This window comes from Anguilla rostrata, chromosome 19, assembly GCF_018555375.3.
Source record: "Anguilla rostrata isolate EN2019 chromosome 19, ASM1855537v3, whole genome shotgun sequence".
NCBI lineage: Eukaryota > Metazoa > Chordata > Actinopteri > Anguilliformes > Anguillidae > Anguilla > Anguilla rostrata.
The window spans coordinates 1980473-1989632 of NC_057951.1; the positions used below are offsets into that span (position 1 = coordinate 1980473).

General features: G+C 45.5%; 1 protein-coding gene and 1 long non-coding RNA gene across 2 annotated transcripts in view; both read left to right on the top strand.

Moving 5' to 3' along the window:
* The window catches only part of LOC135245705 (uncharacterized), a 492416-nt gene that overhangs the window by 393808 nt on the left and 89448 nt on the right, over nucleotides 1–9160 (top strand).
* Nucleotides 5210–6718, top strand: LOC135245773 (uncharacterized). The gene is made up of 2 exons (XR_010327396.1): nucleotides 5210–5692; nucleotides 6164–6718. It is a non-coding gene; the product is annotated as an uncharacterized LOC135245773 (long non-coding RNA).

Consider the following 9160-nt stretch of genomic DNA (forward strand, 5'->3'; position numbering starts at 1 on the left):
GCCCTGTTAGTTTATATTAATGCATGTAAGGTGTGTGTGTCCTCTCTGCAGGCTGTCAGGCTGTAGAGTCACACAGAGAGGCTGTGATTCTCTGGCTTCAGCTCTGTGTTCAAACCCCTCACACCTGAGAGAGCTGGACCTGAGATACAATCACCCAGGAGACTCAGGAGTGAGAGCGCTGTCTGCTGCTAAACTGGACACACTCACACTGCTGTAAGTACAGAGAGTTTCCACAATGCACCTCACACACACACACACACACACACACACACCTGAGAGAGCTGGACCTGAGATACAATCACCCGGGAGACTCAGGAGTGAGAGCGCTGTCTGCTGCTAAACTGGACACACTCACACTGCTGTAAGTACAGAGAGTTTCCACACTGCACCTCACACACACACACACAAAAGGAGTTGGGGGGGGGGGGCATGGAGGGCACTGTACAAACCAGCGTTACTCTAGAGAGTTGGGGATCTCCTGTGGAGGGTGCTGCACGGGATCACTGCAGTAAATAAGATGTGGTTGTTGTAGTTAGGGGTTTGATCAGGGACACAGTGATGGTGGAGTTTCATTATTACAAAGCAAAGCAAGTGTGTTTCAGAGTGTGTGTGTTATAAGGGTGTTTTATGTTCAGTGGAGGGAGGGGAGCTGTTTTTGCACATGGAACAGGGTGAGTGAATGGAATAAGTTTCCTTTCTGACAGATTTGTGTTTTTTTCATATGATTGTGGTTTTGTGTTTTATTGTGCCTTTGTTTTTATTTATGTGATGTCATTGGTGTGTTGAGAGTGGAAATAAAGGATGGTTAAAATTCAGAATTCTGTTCTGCTGTTCTTACAGTGTGGACCATGGAGGAGAGAACAGGACCAAACCAGGACCCAGGAAATGTGAGTGTGTATCGACACAGAACACTTTCCATAGATACACACTCTGTGTGTGTGTGTGTGTGTGTGTGTGTGTGTGTGTGTGAGAGAAAGAGAGACTTCTCTCTTACACACATAAACACACAAACAGAAACACACATGTACACAAACACACACACAGAGGTACTATGACAGTCCTTTCTCTCTCACACACATAATAAGGTGAATATTAATAATGATAATTAATCTCATTAATGTCTCTGGTGTGCAGACGGCTGTCAGCTCACACTGGATCCAAACACAGCGCACAGAAACCTGTCTCTGTCTGAGGGGAACAGGAGGGTGACACACACACCGGGGAGAGAGGAGCCATATCCTGATCATCCAGAGAGATTTGAGTACTGGGAGCAGGTTGTGTGCAGAGAGAGTGTGTGTGAGCGCTGTTACTGGGAGGCTGAGTTCAGTGTGTCTGAGAGGGGATGGGTTGATATAGCAGTGACAGATAAAGGAATCAGCAGGAAAGGAGGGGATTATGACTGTGTGTTTGGAGGGAATAAAAACTCCTGGAGTCTGCGGTGCTTTGATGATTACGGTCGCTCTGATAAACTCAGTTACTCTGTCTGGCACAATAATAACCAAACACACATACCTGCCCCCCCCCCTACCGCAGAGCAGGAGTGTGTGATGATGATGATGATGGTAGAGGAGTGTGTGTGTACAGGGTAGGAGTGTGTGTGGACCGTCCAACCGGCACTCTGTCCTTCTACAGCGTCTCTGACTCTGACACACTGACCCTCCTGCACAGATTCCACACACACTTCACTCAACACACACCCCTCTGTGCTGGATTTTATGTGTGTGACGCCTCAGTGTCCCTCTGCCAACTGGAGTAGAGACACACACACACACGCACGTGCGCGCACACACACACACACACACGCATGTGAGTGCACACACAAATATGCATGTGCACACACACACACGCACGCACACACACACACACGCATGTGCGCGCACGCACAAATATGCATGTGCACACACACACACGTGCGCACACACACAAATATGCATGTGCACACACACACGCGCATTCACACACACACACGTGCGCATACACACTTGCACACATGCACGCACACACAAATACATACACTTATGTACACACACACACCACATTCATATACCCACTCACACACACACCACACACACTCATATACACATACACACACACACTCAGATACACATAGACACATACACCCACATACACACATCCACACACACACATACTCTCACACACACCCTTGCTTTCTCACACTCATGCACACGCACTCACAAATACACACACTGATGTACACTCATGCACACGCACTCACACACCTACGCACGCACACACTCGTGCACACACACTCACACTCTTACACACATGTGCACACCCTCTCACACCCAATCACACACATGCATACTAAACTTAGGGGTGTAACTAGGCAGCTGTTTAATAGGTGACTTAGTTGATGCGCCATTTCTTAACGACTACTTGTATTTTTATTTATTTTTATTTTTCCATAGATTGCGTTGTTGCCGTTCTCGTTGTTAGTGTTAATCAGTTTAACCACCAGGGTCCAAGTTGAACTATGCGGTTGTTCCCTGTACTTGGACCGGTACTTCTCTCTAGGGGTTTCGTCATACTTGTTCCTGGTTATGGTTATACACTTTGTTGTACGTCGCTCTGGATAAGAGCGTCTGCCAAATGCCTGTAATGTAATGTAATGTAATGTAATGCATACACACACCTACACACATGAACACACACAATCTCTCGCACACACGAACAAACACATTCACCAGTGCACTCTCACGCACACACACATGCATACATATGTACACACGCTCATAACCGTATGCACACACACACTTTCTCTCTCTCTCATACTCAGTCACTCACACACACACCCTCTCTCTCTCACACACACACACTCACATCCACACACATTCACACAAACGCACGCACACACACACAAACTCATGCACTCACGCACGCACACATACATGCGTGCAGAGACACAAACACGTGTCAACACACATTCACATTCCCATACGCATGCACACACATGTATAAACACACACACACACACTCACATTCACACAAACGCACGCACACACACACACAAACTCATGCACTCACGCACACACACACATGCCTGCAGAGACACAAACATGTGTCAACACACACACTCCTCAGTGTCCCTCTGCTAACTGGAGTAGAGACACACACATGCGTGCGCACACACACGCATGCACACACACACACAGACATATATATACACACACTATCATGTACAGATACACACACTCAATCACACACTCACACATACACACACACACACACACACACTCGCACATGTATATACACACACACACACTCATACACACACACACACTCGTATATACATACACACACTCAATCACACACATATATATACACACTCATATGCACCTAGACTCACACACATGCACTCACACATCTATACACACTCTCGCACAACCAATCACACACACACCCTCTCTCTCTCACATACACTCCATCACACACACACACTCTCACACACACCCTTTCTCTCTCAGTCATGCACACGCACTCACAAATACATACACTCATATTTACTCATGCACATGCACTCACAGACCTATGCACGCACACTCTCTCACACCCAGTCACTCACACACACCTACACACGGACACACACAATCTCATGCACACGCGCATGCACACATACACGCACTCATACACAAACACTTTTTCTCTCACTCACACACTCACATACAGTATACAGACACGCACACACACACATTTATGCAATCACGCACAAACACAAACGTGTCAACACACACACATTCTCATTCCCATACACACACACGCACACATGTATAAACACACATGCACACACATACATACGTGCACACACCATATACACATGTATACACAAACATTCTCATACCCATACATACACACACACACACACGTATAAACACACACATTCACAAAGGCACTCTCACGCACACACACATACACATACATACACTCATTCTCTTGCACGCACACACACTCAAATAAACAATCACACACACATTCACACAAACGCATGCACACACACTTTCTCTTCCCCATACACACACGCACCTGTGTGCACACGCACACATACTCATGCACTCAATCATACTCTCACACATGCACACATACATACATGCGTGCACACGCACACACATTCTCTTACCCATACACACACACAACCCGGGCACACACGTACTCATGCACTCACACACATACACACACATGTTCACATCCACAGTCACTCCCACAAACGTACGCATGTATGCACACACATTCACAAATTCACGCACACAAACACACTCTCACCCAGTCACACACACACACACTCATCGACACACTTGCAACCTTCCTTGATCAATGCCTTACCAGTGCAATTTCAGCTGTGCCCAATATTATATATATATATATAACCTCAGTACAGCCTAACCCCTGTACATAAGAGTATTATCTTTTAGCAGTTCAGGTTAAGCACTTATTGTCTAAATGTGATTTTTTGTACATTTTTATACATTTATATTGCAAATGTTCAAGGTGTGTTTATGTACTTTTGATTATTAAAACATTAATATAACACTGAGAGTAATAATGCCAAAAGATGGCAGTGTAAATTGTTTTTGAAGTAATAATTCTATCTCCTGTATCTGCATCTTTTTTAAAAGAATCCAGTGGCAAACTCCTCCACTTAAATGTGCATTTTACTAGTTTTTACAGTTGCTTTCATTCATTTTCACAAGAGTTCCAATGTGCAAATTTCTGTTGGCAAATGCAGCTGATAGGGAGAATGCAGAATGATCACTGCAGTGTACTTATTTCCTTTCATTACTGTAAACAATGATGGATTGAGTTTCCTTATTAATTCTTTTAGGATTGTTTTTTTTTTTTGCTTTAATTTTCTGTATTTTCAGACACTAATATGCAATGATTAAACCTGAATTATAAAAATATCAAATGTTTTGCTGTTGTGATTTATTATTGTGTGATGTATTGAACTCCTGTAACACAGTAGTACTTATTTCATATTCTGTATGGGATTATGTTTGGGCTCAATTTGAGTAGATCAGCATGGGGCTAAAATCTGCAGCTGAAGCAATGACATTCATCGACAGTAGTGGAAATAAAATCCATTATAAGAGAAGTTGTGTAGTGTCTGGTGAATGCTTGCTTATGTTGCTGTAGTGTAACCACAACTCAATACATTTTGAAAAGGCACTGCTTGTCTATTGAGCTGGTATGTTTATGTTACCTCTCAAATAATGGTTTTCCTGAAGGTTTGACCTGGGTCTGCTGCACATCAGTTGAATGGATTAGACCACTAAGCCAAAATCAGGGCAGAAGTGTGGTTTGCATGACATCCAGTCTCTGAGATGTTCCTTTGACCCTACAATTTTTCTCATTTTTTCAGATGCATTTCTGATATCTGCAGTCACACATTACAAATGCATTACAGTATGTTATGATTGCTTTGGCTCAATGTGGAAAACTCAATTTGCCAAACTGACTGGCAAAATTCTTACCCTAAGACACTAATTGCAGTACCTACCCACAAAGTGCACAACTCTAAATCACACTCAGTTTTCACAATACAGTCGTCTCGTATTAGTACAATGTTCCAGTGCTTATTGCTAGACATGCAGATTGTGAAATGAAGTCAAGATGTTTGCAATTCTGTCTCATCACTTCCAGCAACATTGCCCAGGTGAGTCGCATTGCAGCACGATTGGTAATCCCAACATAAAAGGCTGTTTTACAGCACAACATTCAGCAGTGTCTGACAACATGGAGCAGCCCAATGCAGTTGGTACTGATGGACGGGTCGTGGCTGAGGTTGTGGTCAAGCAGGTAGAAGAAATGCTGCTGTATTGAATGAATTTAGAGCCACAGTGATTGACCATGTCATAAATCCAGGCATAACAATGGGAGAAGCTGGAAGGATTGTAAAGGCCAAACTTAAAAATGTCAACAGTGGCATCTAATAAGAGCTTTTGGACTGAACATTGATAAGTCAATAATTTACTGCAAAATGTGATACTGTAATTACATTACAGGATTGTTGTGTTGGTGTCATTTTATATTATTTCTGTTCCGTGACAAGCCTGTAAGCCATGCTAATCATTTTTATTAGAGACCGCGCAACTCTGTTTTTCCAAAATGCCGGCTTATTCCACATGGGGGAAAATTGCGTTTGTGTTAGGTATTCCTGTGGCAATGTCTGTTCTGTCTGTTCTGATAATGTGATTATTTTTCTTCTATCAGATAAGGCCTGCTGGTGCAAGTGTGTAATGTTGCATTTGTATGTGTTATTTTTACTGTTTACGTGTCAAATGTCTAGAGTGTAAATGTTTCTGTTTAAATGATTGGTTGAATAACACATATCGCCGCTATTTTCACCGACCATGTTAAACGTACTCACTCAGCTCCAAAGGCATGCTGATGTTAAACCCATATTCCAATCTGTTTGAAATGACACAAATTCTGCCTAGTCTGTTCAAACATCAGACATTTTTTTAACTCTACATATTGTTTATGCCCTGCACCTGAACAAATTGGATGTGCCCATTCTACTGTACCATCTCCTTTGTAAGCTAAGAAGTTCCTTTCAGCTGACTACATCAGAATCTGTACTACTGGCGTTTTATGAGAGCTGAAAATGTACAACATTGTTAATCAGAAATGATATCTGGGTGGGTAAATTGCTGGATATGCTGTAGAACATACTTTGTCATTGATTTATAAATATACCAGTATATCCTGGGCTTTCACTGATGGTTTAATTGTGGTACATATAGCAGTGGCCTGATATGCATTCTATGTTTGCAGTTTGCTTCTACCTGACTGCTTCCCCCCAGCTGGGAAACAGAGGGGCACAACCCCCCCAGCAGGGAAACAGAGGGGCACAACCCCCCAGCAGGGAAACAGAGGGGTACAACCCCCCCAGCAGGGAAACAGAGGGGCACAACCCCCCAGCAGGGAAACAGAGGGGCACAACCCCCCAGCAGGGAAACAGAGGGGCACAACCCCCCCCCCCCCAGCAGGAAAACAGAGGCACAATCCCCCAGCAGGGAAACAGAGGGGCACAACCCCCCCAGCAGGGAAACAGAGGGGCACAACCCCCCAGCAGGGAAACAGAGGGGCACAACCCCCCCAGCAGGAAAACAGAGGGACACAGAAGACTCTGGGTCATCCCACCATGGACAGCGCAGGAGAGGTAGCAGGTTATAGCAGATTGCTAAGGTGGTCTGGGAGGATGGACAGCGTGGGAAAGTGTGGAGGACCAATCGCTCATTAGGTCAGACTGGTGGAAGATACCACAAGCCAGGCTTAGCTTCCTGATCAGGGCCAATTATGACACCCTGCCTTCTCCTCAGAACCTGCGCTAATGGTTTGGTGCGGATGAGACCGTCTGCTCTGTGCTGCCCCCAAACGAGGCCTCCGGCACGTTCTGTCAGACTGTGAGACGGCTCCAGCACAGGGACACAGAGCAGGCCTCCAGCACAGGGACACAGAGCAGGCCTCCAACACAGGGACACAGAGCAGATCTCCGGCACGTTCTGTCAGACTGTGAGACGGCTCCAGCACAGGGACACTGAGACGGCTCCAGCACAGGGACACAGAGCAGGCCTCCAGCACAGGGACACAGAGCAGGCCTCCAGCACAGGGACACAGAGCAGGACTCCAGCACGTTCTGTCAGGCTATGAGACGGCTCCAGCACAGGGGTGCTACAGATGGAGGTATGACCAGAACAGTGCAGATCAATGATTCTGCTTGTGCTATCTCTGTAAGCTTATCACACCGGGTTAGCCTTGGTATCTGGCTGGCCACTGACCCATTTGTATCAAGATCTTTAGTCAGCACCCCACCACCAAAGACACCAACTTGTTTCCCATGTTATCAGGTTTCTACTGTAACGATACAAAACTTGATCACATTATATTATGGAGAACCTAAGGTTCACATAATGCTGATCCAGTAGGGTATTTTGCTACTGAGCACTGTATCTATCTAATTTGCTGACTCCCTTCTTTTGGAGGTCTGATAAGTAGCACACTTCTGTGAGCTGCCCTATTGCCATATGAGCACCAGCTGGTTCATTAGCATTGTTCAATTACTGTAGCCGAACATGCATAGGCTCATGGGTTAGCCTGTTTGTGTGAATGATCACATTGTAAAGCTTGGCTGTGCTGGTGCGTGCTCAGAGTGCCGTGTTAAGTTCCCTGTGTGAATGCCCAGATCCTGACGTGCCCAGGAACTTCAGGGTGACCGCTTGGGACAGCAACAGCGTGACCGTGGGATGGGACTGCCCCCCGAGCGACCCCGCCTCGGGCCTCACCGCCTTCCTGCTCACGGTCTTCCACGTGGACGGCTCTGGCCACGTCCTGGAGGAGAGGAGCTTCAGACACACGCTGGGCAGCCCGGTGTTCACCGTGGGCAGCTTGCCCCCCTGTAGCAGGGTGCAGCTGGGGCTTCAGGTGGTGTGCCAGTCTGTGGGCCAGTCTACGGGCCAGTCTGTGGGCCAGTCTACGGCCTCAGCAGGATGGTCCTCAGCGATGGAAACTCTGGTATAGCTACATCGCACCTGTGTCTGGTACCCACACCATATGACCAAAAGTATCTGGACACCCCTTGTTCTGGGACTGTTCTTCATGGTTTGGGCTAGGCCCAGTGATGGCAAATCTTAATGCTACAGCATACAATTTCCTACACAATTTTCCAATACAATGCTTTCCCAACGGTTTGAGAATGGTGTGGATGAACTTGACTGGCCTGCACAGAAACCTGATCTGCAAGTCCATCCAACACCTTTGGGATTGGAAAGCCAACTGTGAGCCAGACCTAATGGCCCAATCAGTGCAAATCCCTGCAGCAGTGCTCTGGTATCTTGAATAGGGCCTTCCCAGAAGAGTGGAAGTTGTTATAGCAACAAAAGGTGGGCCAACTCCATATTAACATCAATTATTTTGGATAAGATGTTGAATGTCAGGTGTCCACATACTTTTGGCCATGTTTTGGTTGTGTGGTGTACAATACAGTTCAGGCCAAAAGTATTAGGCCATCTGTGGGTTTAAAAAATAATTTTTAGAAGAAACTTTAGGTAGGGAGAAATTCAGTTAATTTATTGACATTTATTGAATAACAAACCAAAGTACAGACATTTTTCAATTTCTACCTACGATAACACAAGTTTTACTT